Genomic DNA, 19,349 nt, shown 5'->3' with positions numbered 1-19,349 from the left:
AAGAAGAAGAAGAAGACTGTTTATGCCGGGACTTGGAGCATAGACTAGTTAGTTATTGTGGTAAAAATTATTCTGATCATTCTCGACGATCTCTGTGGAAGAAGAAGAAGAAGAAGAAGACTGTTTATGCCGAGACTTGGAGCATAGACTAGTTAGTTATTGTGGTAAAAATCATTCTAATCTTGAATGATATGTTTGATATTATCAAAATCTTTTACCATACGAGGAAACAAATATTAGTTGGAGATTAATTCCTAAGGGAAAATATATTTTTGCCGCAAAATAAGAAAAAAGAATTTATTAATTATTCATAATATTTTTATGGGTAATTGACACAACAACTCAGTATTTCATTTTATCTAACATTTTCAGCATTGAATATGTCAATCCAGTTGCGAGTATGGTTAATTCTTAATAATTACAACTTCCCTTGTGAAACTGTCTATTGATGAAAAATATAAATGACAACAATAATATAATACTAGTGATTAAAGAAAATTTTTTTATTGGACTGCCTATGTCATAAATATTTTTTAATTGTTTTGCAAAGTATATTAATTGCCCCATGTGTGTGTGTGTGTGTGTATATATACATATATATATATATATATATATATATATATATATATATATATATATATATATATATATATATATATATATATATATATATATATATATATATATATATATATATATATATATATATATTATATATAATATATATATACATTATATACATGAGCCAATTAATATATTTTGTAAAACAATAAAAAATATTTTGTTCAATCGCTACTACTGTATATATTCTTGTTTTCATTCATGTTTCATCATTCAGCAGTTTCACAAGGAAGTTGCAATTACCTATCATGTTGATTTCCTTGGCTGCCTTTCTGTGTGTGTGTGTCCCTCCCCTTCCCTCCCACCTCCCCCTCCCCTTCTGCTCCCCCTTCCCCTACATATATATTCCCTAAGAATATATGTGCAGTTTACAATTTTCTTCCCAGGTCTTTTAACGTGGTGAAAAGACATTTCATTTTATTATCAAATATGCACTGTTCTAAAGGACTGAACCTTTGGTTACCCAACTGCATATTTTAGACGAAAGGTCGTTCTTTCATCATGGGAGATTTATGAATACACTCTGACACTCACAGACAGATACACACACACACATAACTATATGTGTATGTATATATATGTATATATATTCATATGTATTCTTTAAGGTTATCATTCTGTTTGTGGTCGAATTTTTCTATGACTAAACTAAGTATGTGTAAGAATATGTAGACAGGAGAGTGACTAGTTTGGGGCCAGGAATATCTGGGGTGAGTGTATGCCATAACTTTATAAATATGTCGTACTTTTAAAAGGCAAGCACCCCTATTTAATGAGTGTAAATTCAAGAATATTTGTATGGAAATATACACGGGGAATCGAAATCATTAAAAAAAAAACGCGATTTGAATAAATCTCGAAAACAGAGATTTGAATCAAACATGCGACTGGAAGCGTAGTCTGAAGAACTTGGAAGAAAATTGTAAATTGCACACACACACACACATATATATGTGTGTATATATAATAGGCTTATCAACCATTTTTGTATATTTAAGACATTTATAAGGTATATTCATTATCCCTCGGAAATGTGTTGTAGTAATGCCCAAGCGAATAGGACCTACAACTTTTAATTCATTCCTGTGCCTCTTATATTCATCGTAGTATGTTATTAAGTGACAAAGGAACAATATATATATATATATATATATATATATATATATATATATATATATATATATATATATATATATATATATATATGTGTGGAAATAACTAGGTGCCCCATACCACCCACTGAGTGAACCGTAGGTACAATTTCAATTACAAACCTTCTAAGTACTTTCTGCCCTTTCTTGCTCCTGTGACCACTAATGAGTACTCTGTTAAAGAGATGTGTAATAACAATTTTATTAACAGTCTTCGTGAAGTCGCTGTTCACGAAAGCACATTAGCTAACTTTTATCTCTAGCGTCAGCCAACTGCTTTCCATCTTTCATGCAAAGGTCTATAAACGAAAGAAGGGGGTTGCCAATGCGTCCAACGTTAGCCAAGGCCTTCCTTGGATTTCATGTGTTTAGAAGGTTAAATGAACGTCCTGTGTCTTTAGAAATAACTTCTGTACAGACGCTATATTGATGACACCTTTCAGTGCTGGGGTCACCTCGTTACTTTACCTGCGTCAGAAACCAAAGATGGGGCATTGGAGGTTTTATTTAGCCTTGTGAACCGTAACAGTGGAGAGTTTAAAAATGTTCATCTTTTAGAGCTATTGATTTTAATAGGAATTCAATAAAAACTTTATTGATTGAGGCATGTCATGGTTATTCGGGTTATTTTGATTGATATTTTGAAATTTTGTGCGTAACAGAGATTTTATTTTTAAATGAATTTATCACGAAAGTGACAGTGAACGATCGACGGTTTATTTCTCCTTTTCCTATACTGGCTTCGTGAATTTACTATCAAACCAGTCTTAAAAAATAAAAGGAAAAAGATTTCGGGTTCAAAGAGTTTTTCAAAGGAACTAAGCCACCTGTAGCTGCCGAAACGTTGCTTATATTGGAGACTCAAAAGGTCAGTTTCGAGGACGTGCCTTTGAACTGTAAGGTCCATCAATTGGAACAAACAATTCACTTCACAAAGAAGCATTTATTGCCATTCACGAACACACTCAACGTGCTCATCAGCCAGTCGGTCTGGCGACATGAAACTCACCATAGCTGTGACATAATAACCACCAGTTAAAAACTTTGTGACAATGAACGGTCAGTGAGTTGCTTTGTAATACTTCTGTTTCCGTCTACGATCTTTTTATTGTGTTTCACTCCTCTTTGGACTTTCCCTTTTATTTATGAAATAAACAGCACCCTTCAATTTCAAATCTTGGCATTTAATTCTGATTTCATATTACTTCTTTTGATATATATATATATATATATATATATATATATATATATATATATATATATATATATATATATATATATATATATGTATATATACTCCTGAAGTTCATCTCAGCAGCATTTATATAATTGTGAAGGCTTCTACATCGGACTATCTGGAGAAGGACCGTCACTCAAGATGAAGCAGCAGTCTACATATACTGCGTAGACGAGGCAAATGTCAAATATATCATCTTTCCAAATTACTGATTTTAATCTTGTAATTCACTGTGATGGGGGTAAAGTTATTCCTTCCCTTAATGATGTAAATACGAGAAATGTTTTTCAGTCTCCGTTTCTTAAGTATCATAGTTGACTGACTCATTGGAGGTCACGTTATATGTAAATTTGACCGACAAAACTGTCAAAGAGATTCTTTAAGTTTTTCTGTATGTTTACCTGTTGAGAGGATCTTCACTTTTTAAGACGATTTGAACTTGTTTCCAGCACTTTAACAATCGCTCTGGTATTTTTTTTTTTTTATTTCACTCTGTTTAATTTGTCGCCTGATTTTACTGTTCTTAGGATTTTACCTAGAATATGCGGTGAAAAAATAATAAAGCGCCTGATACCTTGAATTACTCACCCATTTTTATGCCTTCTCCTTTGTTTATCATTCCATGTAATTAACTGAGGTAGGAGAATGTGTGTAACTATATCTACAATATATATATATATATATATATATATATATATATATATATATATATATATATATATATATATATATATAATGTATGTATCTATATATTTCCTAATGAGAGAGACAGTTGGTCTCTAAAATATAGCATTACTTTCTACATTTTGGGGTTTTTATGGGCTCCTTATATTTGGTGGAATTATGTTTTAACAGAAAATATTTCACAGTTATATATATATGTATATGTATTTATATATATATACTATATACTGTATGTATATATGTATATTATTTATATCTATCTATCTATATATTTATATGTATTTATATATATATATATATATATATATATATATATATATATATATATATATGTATGTATGTACACATATCAGTGAAACCTGAGATGCAATTCTGGTGGAAGTTTGATTCCCTTGTGTTGTTGACCAACAATCTGTATTTTGAGCATACAAAGGATAGAGGGCGTTGTCTCGATACCAGATACATAATTACACTCGCGTCAGTGACATACTCTGCGCTCATTAATCAAATGGAATTATCATAATGATAATATTCACCTCAACCTATCATCATCAGTAGCAGTATTAGTAGTAGTAATTGTAGTTGTCACAGTGGTAGGAATTGTAATAGATTTCTTTGTCTCTTTTCCTTCATGATATTTATAAATGGCAGGGTGGAGGATTAACAAGCGAGGGAATTCTTTCTTTTTTTTAGGAAACATAATTATCCTTCCGGGCGCCGATTCATTTATGTAATTTAAGAGTAAGATTTTTTCTTGAATTGTCTCTAAATGGAAATTTAATCTCATGAAAATGGTTATGTGTGTCAAGTAATTGATGTTGCTACAAGAAAATAATAAGGTTTTCATTCGTATATTATATATATATATATATATATATATATATATATATATATATATATAAAGGTGAATGTTTGTATATTTGTTTGTTCACTATAGAAATCCGAACTGCTTGACATACCCAGATAAAATTCTGCACACGACATCTATATCACTCCAGAAGGGTTTATAACTCAAAATCAAAATCCTATCCCGTGACAGACATACAAACAAACACACAAAACAAATTAAATTTTCGCTTTTACGTCACTTTTCCTTGAGCTCTCTGGGTTAATTGCTTTTTTTCTCCTGACTCTCCACCTTTTTTTCCAGGTGCTGCCAGACGTATGATTTCACTAAACTCCTGCTACTGCAAACCCTATAATCAGTTTAGTACATCCCAAAAATTAAACAGATGCGTTTGACTTTAATAGAATTACTTTCATTCACTCATAAAGCGATGTAATTCAAAATATAACTTCTACCACCATGCCAGTCAGACCTTACAATCCTCGCCGCGAGTAGTAACAGACCAAATGAGTAGCGACAGAGCAAAATTACCACATTTATTTCAGTGTTCATTTTAAGGCAAACGTATCTTAATTATACCTTGCTAATAAAATACAAATTCTTAAGTACCTTGAGGTATTACTATCATCATATGTAAGTACTTAACCCACTAAAAATCACTATATATCGATAATTACTATATTAGACTATTCTGACTTCGGCCTACACTTTGACTCAGACACACCATGAAACGCGTTCGTTAACACGTAAAGGAAACAGAAAACAGTTGCAGCTCTTTTTATCGTGTCTTAAATCACCATCCTGAGAATAATTCGATATTTATATAGCCAACGGACACAGTATCTTAATAACTTATGAACATTCTGGAACTCTTTGTCAAGCTGACAACCTGCCATCTATGTTTTATGTAATAATGATCGCACACCAGTCTTGAAAACGAGGTGATAATCAGGTGACTGAACAGTCCCTGGTTAACCGACGTTGTGCGAATGTCCAAACCACACTTCATTCCCATAGACCTACTGACATGTCTTTCATCAGTTGCGGTTATTTCTTTATTATTGTTGTGACATCATACTGTTAAATTCTGATCTGGCTGAGAGAGAGAGAGAGAGAGAGAGAGAGAGAGAGAGAGGAGAGAGGGTGAAGCAGTTCCTCTATGATATTCGCTCCAGTTTTTGTTCCAGGAGCTGTCGGACGTATGATTAACCTGCAACAGTAAATCCCCTATAACATCAATTTTTTATCAGAATTAACGTGAATTTGAATGATAATTTGCGATAATTATTATTAGTATAATTATTAACACCTCGATATAATCAACACTGAAAACCTATATCGTTAACTTCTATAAGTATAGATACGATTTCGATCATTTCTGTAAGTAGAACCAAGATGGAAGAAAAGCCTTCCCCATCCGCACATGCGTAGTATCTACTGACTAAGACCAACGTGCAAGGTGTACGGTACTTCCTTTTTTTTTTTTTTTTTTTGTTCATTCAAATGCCATTTTATTCCTTAATCTGTTCGTTCCTTCTTTGTTTTTACCTTCTGAATTCGTTATAACGACTGCTTCGTAAAGGTTACAGTGACGTATTTCGTTATGAAGTCAATTTAAATGAAGTCTGGAATTAATTAACGGGCAGTTTAGCAACAACACCTCACTGCATGCTTAGTACTGATGATCGCCTTTGGTGGGGATGGGATAGGTGGGGGATTGGGAGGGTACAGGAGCCCTGATTTATATGGATTTCCTCATGGTGGATTTGCATAATAATAATAATAATAATAATAATAATAATAATAATAATAATAATAATAATAGTGATTACATTTGCTTTAACATTAAGCCATAAAGTGAAGAACTGTAGCACCATGATGTTAGTTCGTGAAAAGACAAGTTATTGATGATTTGAGTCCTTCAGAGTTTTCCCAGGCAGCGCTGGGTTGACCAGCTAGTATATAATATATATATATATATATATATATATATATATATATATATATATATATATATACATATACATACATATATGTATATATATACATACATATGCATATATAAATTTTCAAGCTATGACTTGAATGTTTTAGACATTTTGCGAGCGTTGGATGATGCACATGCACAACTGCATAATAAATTTCGTTAATTATACATTTCATGACCTGAATCATACATATCACGCGAAATAATGCATTTCCCTGACGATGCGTTTCACGATCTGAATAATACATCTCACTAGCGAATAATACATTTCTTCCACAAATACAATATTTGCCTGACGCTGTAGATTTCATGAGGTTCTTAATATATTTTATCGCTTACAAAAAACACACTAGAATTAAATAATGCTTTAGGGTTTTTTTTCCCCGTTTTTTCGTAATCATATATTCGCCTGCTTGCATGACTATGTCACTAATTCTTTTATATATTTTCTCTTTTCATTTATTTATTTATTTGGCTTTTACTATTCCGCTTAAGCAAGTTGATGTCTTTGTCAGATTGATACTTGCAAATTATATGCCGTTTAGAATATCATAATAATAATAATAATAATAATAATAATAATAATAATAATAATAATTATTATTATTATTATTATTATTATTATTATTATTATTATTATTATTCTACAAAACAGTACATTTGCAGAGGCGATGTAATGTATTCCATATAATTTGGGTCACTCCCAAATTTCAATTCATATTTACGCAAGAGTTATCTTTTGAAAAATACTACCAAGCCTTCAGTTTTGTTATCAATGGGTTTCTACTTCAGTCACAAAACACAACAGCATTTGTTCATCGATTTTTTTTTTGTGAAGTCGTATTTCTTCTCTCTCTCTCTCTCCAGCTTCAACACTCCCAAGAAATAATACGAAACTTCAATTGTGCTACGAACAGGGTTGTCAAGACAGCCACGGAATTTAAAAGGCGGAAAAATCAGCTTCTCAAGAAATGGAACATTATTAGAAAAGGATATATGGTTTTTTTTTTTCTGGGAATCGCCAAAGGGGAAAGCACTTTGTCCTCTCTCCTTTATGATTCTCCAAGTCACATTTTCCTCTCCCAAAATGTCTTCGTCTTTCACAAAGAGCTAAGAAGAAGCTTTCAGTGTTTAAAAGTCGCCTTTCTCTAAGAATTCTTTTGTGGTTTTTGCGAAGTGTTAGGAAAATGAATCTCACGTTTCGTGTATTTCATATTTTCATCTCGTGTGGTTTCTTTGCTCTCACAAGGTACGAAGATGACAACTTTAACATATTCGATTCATATTTTCCTCTTACCATTACCTTGCTATTCCGTAAAGTAGTTAAATGAAATTCTATTGATTTTTCACGTTTCATTTCTGCCGCCTAGAGATCGCATGCCATTCAGGAAGACTGTAGAAAATCAAATATTTTTCTTATACGCGTGGCGAATATAATGATCGGTTTGCTCAACTTGAACTTTTAAATGCGTATTTCAGCAACAGCATTCTCTCTTCTTGACAAAGACATGTGGAATGAAGACTGCACTATTTCGTGAACTCACTGACTTGTATACCAGAAAATTTACGTGCACAAACAAAGTATAATTTATATATATATCACTGGTCCGAGTTGTTATCTTAACAGAACATGACTTGATTCTGTAGAAGGCTGTGGCTACAGCGCCATTCTCTTTAAAAGCACTGTTCCTTTGCGCTAGATCGTCCTTAAACAAGCGAGGACTGTGTTGGCAACTTGGTTTTTGGTCTGGTTAGATGAGAAACTCTTCCGTGATTGTGAAAGAATGAGAAATTTGAGAGGAATCGCGGCTTGTAAAATGATTTGCAGATAAGATGTTCCATCGCAAAAACAAAGCCAGAAGCTGTTTGTGGACGACAGTAATCAGGATATGAAACACTCAACTCCTACGTTCTGGCATCAAATTCCTTTTTTTTGGTTTTTACAAAAACAACTACGATATTTACAAAATAGGTGAAAATATAAGATATTCAATCGCAAACGCAAAGCTAGAAGCTGTCAAAAGGTACACTGGTAATTAATAATTACTTTGTGGACGAAAGTAATCACCAACTCCTACGTTCTGGCATCAAATTCCCCCCCCCTTCTTTTTTTTTTTACAAAAACAACTACGATATTTACAAAATAGACGAGAAAATGCTAAAACTTACCGCTAATTTAAAATTCAAAACGTCCATTAAGTAGACCTTATTTTTCAACATGGAAATCGGAAATGGCTATTGTTGTTTTTCGATAGTTTAATATCACTTAAATACGGTATATGGAAATCATTCGTGCTGGGTGCATAGTTTTTGTAACACCGTCGGCTGAGAAGATTAGTCCATGGATGTTAACTAGTCTATTGATGTTCAGCCACTCAGTACGGTTCAGCGAAGGAATAAAAACCTTCCTTTGTGTAAAAAAAAAAAAAAAAAAAAGTCAGGGTAACTTGCAAGAAACCTTTAGCGTTTAATCCGAAAACTGTCAATGTGAAAGAGAACATTTTATTTAGTCTCCAAACGAATTCTTAAAAATCCATTGAATGACCTGAGAGAATTATCCTCCAGAAGAATTAAAATAGATGAACAATCCAACATCTACGCTCACTGACGCAACATCTGGTAGCTTTTTGTTATTAAGGAGGCTTTGATGTTCGTACAAAAAATCAGCCATGGTTAACAAGATAATCAATGGCTCCACAACTAAAACATTCATATACTGGAAGCCAGTCAAGTGGACTCGCCAACCCTGATATTGGAGATTTATAACTCAAAACTTTTCCAGTTAAAGAAAGAAACGACGGTTGAACAATGTTCCCTTCTAAATACAAAAGGAAATTAAAAAAAAAGAAAAAAAAAGTAGCAGAAAGTTTCAGCAGAGCTGACAGAAACCTCGTGAGTGTGTAAATGTGTGACAGTCGGGCAGCTGTTCAGTGGGGAAAGACCTGCTTTCATCTCATCTTTAATTTTTCCTAAATAGAATTAATTTGATTCAACCTGGAATTTCCCTCGAACTCCTACCACATTTTCATCAAACCTTCAAACATCTCTTGATCTCAGCTCTTCCGTTTATTATTGCAATAAAAGAAAACTGTCTTAATAAGGACAAAAACGTTCATAGCAGCAATAAATCATATAAACATTGTTTATTAGGCTAAGGATGAAATCCTTCCGGGATCTATGTTCTACCTCTGCCGGTGGCGCAAGAACTCGGATCTAAATTTAGAAGCAACTCCTCAATACACAATGCCTGACAGAGCGCAGGTCTCACAGGCGGAATCCTGACGTTAAAGGGCTTAGGTACGAAAAGGCTATTCCCATTGACAGTCAATACATCTGCTCATAAAAAAAAGAAGCAGCCGCAGAGAAAATTCTTTCAAGATCAGAGGAGAGTTGCGAAAGGAATTTTGGGGAGATTTTACCGCTAACGTCTCAGGCGGTGTTGCACGAGCACGGCTGCCGATAGAAATGAGTCGGTAAGGTATTAAACTAAAATTTTTCATATGTTTCTGTTCGAGTGTACGACGCAAAATTTTCCACCAATATTTTCGTTTAAGGCAATGTTTGGCGCCGAAAGCCAAAGTACCTCTGAATAAAGCGTTTTTGTAACATCATCTCTTCGCACCAAATTGAAGTCAAAGACACAGACACTTTTCTAAGAATTTATTTACTTTAAGAATAAAATATATATTTCAGAAACTTGTAGAAAACGAGAGAGCGATTTCCTTAACCGCACAACCACTGCATGCCATCCACACTTCTACTGAGTACTCTATGGTTTAGTGTTCATTGTGTAGACAATCACGCCTAAACGAGAAGCGTTTCTTGTCTTCAATTACAATTTGAAAAAAGAAATAAGAAAAAAAAAACTAATGTTTTGGCCATTCTTATGACGAAGCAAGAGCAACTGATTTCAATGCAACGAGATGCTGCGAAAAGAGAGAGAGAGAGAGAGAGAGAGAGAGAGAGAGAGAGAGAGAGAGAGAGAGAGAGAGAGAGAGAGAAAGGTTTATCTACTTCTCATGTGCGTTGCGTACCCTAAGCTCTTTATTTCTACGCCGTCCATAAGAACAGCTTCTACTCTTCATCAGGAATCCCCCAAGACCGGCGAAAGCTTTGTTTCCATAAACCCCTTCCCCTCAGGGGATTGTCCTGCCCACGCTCCCCCGACTGCCTCCCTCGTTTTTTCCTCTCAACTTCCCCAATTCCCCATTCACTTCGACAGCCTGTCGGCTGCTGTTTGGATTTTGACATATCCTCATCATTCACAAAGTCATGGAAGAAACATCCATTGTCGCTCATTGATTAATATTTTTTTTTTATTTTGCAGTGATCCCATGGAAAAGATACAAGGAATGTAGGACAATGTGGCTACCAAGCAAAGTATTGACTGTATATTCAGTAAATAAAAAGAATATGCATACATTATTTATACATGCACATACACATACACACACCTATATATATATATATATATATATATATATATATATATATATATATATATATATATATATATATATATATATATATATATATATATATATATATATATATAGATGTGTGTTTGTGTGTGCGTAAGTCTGTGAGAGAAAGAAAACATGCCTAAGATTATATACGTCAGTGTACTATTATGGGTATGCATGAGCATGTGTGTGTGTGTGTGAAAGAAGTGATTTCAGCATAATAGGCCAAACAGCAAATCCTCACGAACTGCCTGTGCTCGAGTCACTGTTTATCAAACAACTAGTCCCCCAGTTAAATACCCAAACCTCCTCTACTCAACTTGACCTGAGGTAACTCTCTCTAAAGCATTCTGTCTTTTACTCTTTCCACCTATGGTTGGTTAGCGGTCTTTTGTTCTAAAATTAAGCATACCTTAGCTTTACCAGACCACTGAGCTGATTAACAGCTCTCCTAGGGCTGGCCCGAAGGATGAGACTTATTTTACGTGGCTAAGAACCAACTGGTTACTCAGCAACGGGACCTACAGCTTATGTTCTGTTGTGTTTTTTAGCTGTATTGTATTTGGTGAATTTAATTTTTCTTATGATTTTTAAAGCTTTTACAGTTCATTATTCAACAGATCGATGATGACGTAATAAAGAAATTATTACGAAACGGTGGAAATCAAGAAATATGTTAAGAGTTAACTGGGTTCCCTGATCTGCCACCACGCTGATGTGTCTTGCTGGTCGTCACCTACCCGTGCTTTTGATACACACACACACACACACAATATATATATATATATATATATATATATATATATATATATATATATATATATATATATATATATATATATATATATATATATATATATATATATATATATATCAGAAACAAACTAAACACCTGAATTCCTTGAATTTATTGTATTAGCTTTCAGGAAAGGAACATTTCACTTCTTTTTCAGATACAAATAGTCTAAAGAACAAATGTAAAAAAAAAAAAATTTTTGTTTCAGCAAAAACATGAAGAGTGGATGGAAGCAATCAATCCAGGGCTGGGAACTAAAATGTGAAACAAGTATTTGTTTTCCACTTTCCATGTTTTTTTAAGAAAATAAATCTTTTTAATCTACATTAGCTCTCTAGAGCACTTGTACCTGAAAGAGGAAGGAAATGTTCCCCTCCGAAAGCTCGTAAAAGAATTTCCATTACTTCAAGTGTTTAGTTTGTTTCTGCTATATATATATATATATATATATATATATATATATATATATATATATATATATATATATATATATATATATATATATATATATATATATGTATATATTGCTATAAGTATTCACTTCTTGGTAACCCTTCATGCTAAAACTTAGGAAAACAACACCAAGAAACAAAGGAGCACCCTTAAGATGCTCCCTGGTAATTGAATTTTACCCATTAAATTCATCAGTCAGTACCTTCCCTAGCTAAACCTCTTCAAAGTAATTAACAATCTTTTGATGACTTGTACTAGCCAAGGAACTCTTTTCCCCAACAGACACCTTCCTTCTCGCCGGCCATGTGCATGGACACCTGAACTGCTTGGCGCTACGAACCCCGGCAGTAAGCCGAGGTCATATATAGGCAGCACAGGGGTCAAGAAGACCAGTTGAGAGCAGACTAGCGACTGAGCCGGCACCAAGCCACAGATCTAACCTTATCCTCAAGCCGAGGCTCACCCTTTGTCTGAACCATTGCTTGCCATCCCGAGTACGACCTTAATGTGCCAAGTATAGATGTCCCACTCGACTGAGAATCCACTTATTCCACAAATGAGGATCTTCGCTTAAGGAACTAGGGTACTGTGCGGTGAAGAGTGTCTGGTCAGTTATCTTGTACACTATTTAATTTTCCACTTCCCCTTGCATTGTGCTAGACCTTGAATCTTGTCAGTAATCATTCATCAGTGTTAAGAATAATTAAATGAACTTATGTGACGTCAGCTTCTCGAGCCTTCAGCAATTCCCTTTGTAATAACTGACTGTGTGTAGGCTTACCCAATGATTGTGTTCCTTTCTCATGCATTACAGAAAGGGTGTGATATTCGCCGTAGAACGATTTGTATCCTCTGTGCCCTACAGCCATCAATCAAGTCCTCCTTGAGTGTTAATTCATCGTAATTCAAATTTATACTGAGTGGCACTCTTAATGCTGTCTATTGTTTAATGTTAACCTGAAAGTGCCGAGAGCCTAGTGGACACGGCTCCTTGTAATTTATTCCTCTGAGTAATGTAATTACATGTAGTTAATTTAGACCCAGAATTTCTCTCCTGAGTCCTTCCTCTAATTGGAATCTCATTTAAATGAATTAGCTTTTTGTATTACATAGTGTTGGTCCCCAGTCAGAAGCGTCCCCAACAAGATAAGAATTACAGTTGGAACCAACAATCGTAACAATATATATGTATATATGTATGTATATATATATATGTATATATATATATATATATATATATATATATATATATATATATATATATATATATATATATATATATATATATATATATATATATATATACACACACACACTTAGCCGAAATGTGCAGCGGTCCTTTCACTAATAATTCATAATCCTCAATCTAACTAGCAATTTCAAGAGCTTGACCATTAAAGGCTGTTCACGAGATTTAAAAACTACATGACATCCTCAAGTAGTGTTATTTTAAAATAACGTTAAGTCAGCATTATATCAGGGGGACGAGGCTGGAAAGGTCTTCCTTCTGTAATCAACAAAATTTGTAACTACAGGACTGTTGAAACGTCCCTAGATGAACAACACCTTTCTCCTCAACGTATTAGTAACAGATAACAGAATAACCTTAACGAACAGGACGACGCAAACAAAAGTTAAAGAAGAACAAGAGAGACAAGAAGAATTTGGAATGAAATCTTGGGACAGACTCGGCAGCAGCTTCGTCTTGTCAGGTGAATTTTCAGAAAGAAGAAGAATGATCAATGTTTTCCTGCAGAGCGAGAGAAAGAGTTCCTTCACTCCGGGCAGCCAATTCTTTCGCTTTTCTCTTCTCTCACCTTTCGTACCAATTCCCAGAGTAAAGGTGTATTCGGGATTCGCGCTTAGCTGTGAAATGTTTTGGAGTTAATTTTCCCCTTTATATTTCAAGGGTGACATGACAACTTTACATTTTTAGAAGTATTCTTTATGAGAAAGTAAAATGTTCATATTGAAGTGTTGGGTTATATTTTGTGTTGGATTTCATTTTTATTTTATCAGAACTTACGAAAAAGTGTGAACCCTTCGTTCCTCTTCGTTTTAAAGGAAGACATGATCATGTCTTACAAAAAAACATTTTTCAAACGAAAAACATTTCACACTCAGTACGTAATATTCCATGTTGCTTTCTGCGCAAGAAGTTCATGAAAGGACGACCCCAAAATTAAATCATCTTCTGTCTTTGATCGGGAAAAGAGTTCCCCTTCGATGAACGAGTCACCGGAAGATCTAAGTGAAGGCCGCTAACTTCCTGTGCTGTCACTCGACGGCAGAAAAAAAAAGATTTATTGAAGCTTACTTTTGCTTTCCCGTAAGTTTCTCATAAGCATTCACGCCCAACTAACTCACTACTACATTCATATATATGTGTGTGTGTATGCAAGAATTTTTATCACATACAACGTGACTTGTTTACATTCACGAACATCAAACTACAAATGTCGTTTAATATCCAATCAGCTCTACTTCTGGAATATCACTTGAGGGGATTTATAAATGATAAACTATCCGGTGCCTGGGAGATTCGAACGCCGGTCAGTGCGAATCGACGACTTTCAGTGACAGCCCTTCCATCCCCTCAGGTCAGATAGGGCGCAGAGCATCAAGATAAGATGAGGTTCAGGAAGGCTAGTTTCGGATGTACCCAAGCAATTTCCTTCGTTGATTTTGACGTAAAGTTCACAGGCTCTTTCTTCAAATTACCTCCATTTCGCTACAGTTTATATTCTAATCGGTTTCTTATTGTTGGGTAGAGGAGGACTCAACACAAATATTCTCTTCCTAATCAGATAAAAATACATTCAGATATCGTCATTCAGAGATTTATAGATGGAGGCAGCACTTTCGACTAAATACAACCTGAAAAATTATCTGTTATAACTATGGCGCCATTTGTAAGGAAACCAAAGTTAAGATTGTTGTATCATACCAGTATATCAAAATTATACATTCATGGATGTTATGTTCATAGAAATAGCCCATATATACACACACATATACTATATATATATATATCTATCTATCTATAATTTATATATATATATATATATATATATATATATATATATATATATATATATATATATATAATGTTCAGCCGAGATCGTAACATACTTCGCACAGCTGTTTCTTTAACCGATAAATTCTTTCCTTTGAATACATGATATTTCGTACCTAAGTTCATGTCCTCACGTAATACGTCTTTACCAGAAACGTAAATTTGGAATTCACATAATTATCCTGTACTTTCTACTAAACTCGAGTTAAGTTAACACATGTTTAGAAGGGTTAGAGCTCCAAGAAAAACGGACATTTCTCTAAATTTCCTCCTATAACAAGCCTCTACTTCTCACCCCTCGACTATATGAAAGCAAACACGGCACTGCAGCCTCATCCAAAGGATCTGTTGCTCCTGCTCGAAGGTGGAGCCAAAATTCTCTTCCTCCTCCGCAATGATGAGGTCGACTCCTGTCACCTGATGTCAGTGGTCCGAAGAAATGGTTTGCGTTGCTTAAAACACACGCGCTTTATATGTGCTTTGAAATTATTGCCTCCAGAGTAGTGTATTTTAGTGTTTTTATACATTTTGAAACACATAGCGGGGTTTCAATTTATTTTTGCAGCACGACAAGTGTGCTCACTATATTCATTATTCCCTGAAGTTTGGTGGAGGCTTCCTCTAAAGGGTTGTAGTGACTTGTCTTTCCTTTTCAATGCTTCATAAGGCTTTTCATCTTTCATTCTGTGAGTAAAACATTATTTTCTTCATTCACATTTAATCAACTGATTGATAGGAGTGGTTTAAACATGAGTTTTGGTCTACGTAATCTTCGAGCAGTACAATTTAATGACACTTGTAATCATTTATACTCTCCTTTGGTAAGTATTATCTGTGAATTAATTAATTTACCGAGAATTTTTTTAACTGGGTCAGTTCGGGTGTCTGATATTTTTGCATTCAATGGTAAATGTTAGCTCCAGCCTTCATTTCTGCTGTTCAGTAAACAAACCCCACCCCACTCTTTTTTCACTGGGAATTTTTTCCCACCTTTCAGGTCTGTTTGTGCAAAGCGCTTCCTTTGCAATTTGATCTGGCATCTCTCTGCTCTGAAATATTTCTGTTGTTGGTACTTTTTACCCTAATGCATTTCACTGTTTTATCTAGAACTTATGACACGCTGAGATCAAGACGCCTCGACTCCTTTCGCCTGATTAAGAGCCAAAGATATTTTTCTAGACAAATCCCCCTTTGAAATATTTTTCCACATTATTTCTCTTTCAGGTAATTTTTGTAAAAATCTTTCTTATGGTATGTGCATGACTTACTTTTAAGGTTTATAAGGTACTCTTACTTAATAAGTGTATGCTGTGGAAAGGATAACTTCCCTAACCAAGAATAATCTTTTCAGCTGTCAATCAAGCTGAGGTTTCCAGGGGATCTCGACCAATAATCTATTGGCCAGAGTAGAACTTCACGGTCGAAGAGAACAGTTCCACCTGATTCATGAAAATAGCGAGTATCTTCTTCCGAAAAAGGAAGTGAGCTTTACTTTGTTTCCAGTGTAGACTCTTGGATTATGAAAAACATTCCAATTCTAAAAGTACCCTACATTTCTCAGATTATGGAACAGTTCCGATATTTTCCCACTTTGAACGAGTAGGCTACTTGTGTTGTTGCATTACGGAACATATCTTGCGTTGTCTAATAAAGAAAGTCATTCAAATCCAAAAAGCTCTATGAATTCTCAAAGAAAGCAAAAGTCCTTGAGTTTCCCGAATAGGAAAGAGCTCTTGAATTCGCGAAGTATAAAAGAAACAGTTGTCCCAGAATTCGATATGAATAACATTAAAGCGGGAATCTCCATTCCGGCGTGTTTTATTGAAGGGAAAAAGAATACCTCACATTGTAGGCGGCATTCCAGCATTTGCTTATTTAAAATTCCAAATGCTGAGCGAACCGAGACAAGAAAAAGAGGCCAAGATATATTCTCTGGGCATTGTCTTGAAGGTGGATAGGAAATCGGAAGGAGGGAGGAAAAAATCGACATAGGAGTTCTTAAGATCAGTTTTCAATCTTATTAGAATTTTACTCATAATTAAATCAACGACCACGCTTTAATTTTATGGACACGTCTGACTCTATATCTTTGCTGATATGAATACACACACACACACACACACACACACACACACATATATATATATATATATATATATATATATATATATATATATATATATATATATATATATATATATATATATATATATATGTATGTGTGTGTGTGTGTGTGTGTGTGTAGAATCTACTGGTCACCTTTTGCCAGATACATATGTAATTGTAAGAGCCACACTGCCCATTTAATTCCTCGAATTCTTCGCGATTTTTTGGAATCGCTTGGCACTACAAAGCCTTAAGATCCAAGTGCAAGAAATATGAAGAAACTATGATGTCCGGTAGCGAAGAAGTTAAGAGGGCAGTGTGGCTATTACAAGTACACACACACACACACACACACACATAAATATATATATGTGTGTGTGTGTATGTGAAGAGCTCCTGAACAAATGAAAGTTATGTGTATTTGAAATTTTTTTTTTTATCAAACTGAAAAAGCAATTCTAACATTTCGTAAAGGCAGCGAAAATGTTGAACATAGAAATAACGCTTCAACAACAAGCACTACCTGCTTTCCACAAAGAAAAAATAAAAACTGGAAGTGGGAAATAGTTAAAGTTTCACTATTACGGAATATTTTATCGTCCCAGAAAAAGGAATTAAAAAATTATAATGCTCAGAAACTCGCATGAAAAAACAAGAAAAATCGTTGAAACCAAAGGAATAATTCCTCACAAAATCGAGGATCGTCAAAAATTCTGCAAATTTCCAGCAAAAAGCAATAACCCACGACAAGAATATCCAGGAATTTTTCATTTATACGGTAAAAAGCAAAATAACGATTCAATCCTTGATAAGAAAATTTTGATTTTATGAACGCTAATGTCGGTAATGAAAGCGACGCGAAGAGGCCTGATAAAATGAATGAGGCTGCATTAAATAAGAGATTTTTTCACAGGAGTAGAAAGAAATATTCCTCGAGAAATTGTGTAATATCCAGGCTACTGGGAGAAATAGGATATGGAACTCACAATTAAATGTTTGAAATAAAAGGCATAATATTTATTTTGCGAATCTGACTGAAAGGGAGACTCGATCACACATTCCGAGTGATCGAGTCTCCCTTTTTTTCTGACTTTTCGTCGAAAGTCCGTTTTTGTTTCTTCCCCCTTTTGACAACTTTGGAACTCTCTCCTACTTTCGTTTTCCCTGATTATAACGATATTTCTTGTTTAAAAGGTGCGCCTATGGCTTCCTTCACGGCAATTTCCACCCAATATCCTTTCACTTTCTTCTTCCTCTTTTTCCTTACCTGTTTCCGTTGCACTGGGAATGGTAAAGGCAGCCTTCACGTCTCCTCTGCCTCTAAATTTGTTTGGCTGGAAAAGTGATAACGTATCAACCAACGCAGGTATTTTCGTGTCAAAATGGTCGTTGTTTAATTGACGTTTATAGGCGCAGTTGAAAAAAAACTATGATGTGACAAAATAATCTAATTGATAAAACATTGGGCCATAACGTTTATCCCTCTGGGTTGCTGCAATTTTGAGATTAGAAGTAATTCCAGACACACTGTTACAATCCAGTCGAGATCTGCAGATTCGTAGATATAACTCTTTCCCAAAACGGAGAGATATCAATGGATGGAAATAGATTTAATGGTAACGTCACTGTTTTATTCATGAAGTACTGATCATTTGAAAGCTGAAAGTAGTCAAGAATGTTTCACTGAAGTATAATCTCTCCATAACATGGCAAAAATATCGCGGTCACTACAACTGTTGTGCCCACTCAGTCTTTTGTCTATTTTTTTTCCATTTGGTTGGGAAAAAGATCAGGGCATTGAGTTGTAGTTCCCTGATTTCCACTGAAGAACAAACAGAGTCAAAAAGGCTCGAGAACTCCAAATAACTTCATCTCGACCTATACGTTCACTCAAGGGTTTGCTTTTGGTTTGATCAACTCTACACAAA

The 19,349-nt window shown here is 34.5% G+C and overlaps 1 protein-coding gene across 2 annotated transcripts in view; it reads right to left on the bottom strand.

Annotated features, from left to right (window-relative positions):
- Nucleotides 1–19,349, bottom strand: part of LOC136848862 (atrial natriuretic peptide receptor 1-like) — a 454,893-nt gene that overhangs the window by 20,061 nt on the left and 415,483 nt on the right. The window lies entirely within an intron of this gene.

Source organism: Macrobrachium rosenbergii, chromosome 19 (assembly GCF_040412425.1).
Source record: "Macrobrachium rosenbergii isolate ZJJX-2024 chromosome 19, ASM4041242v1, whole genome shotgun sequence".
In the NCBI taxonomy this organism is placed as follows: Eukaryota; Metazoa; Arthropoda; class Malacostraca; order Decapoda; family Palaemonidae; genus Macrobrachium; species Macrobrachium rosenbergii.
This window is presented reverse-complemented; position numbering and strand designations above follow the sequence as displayed.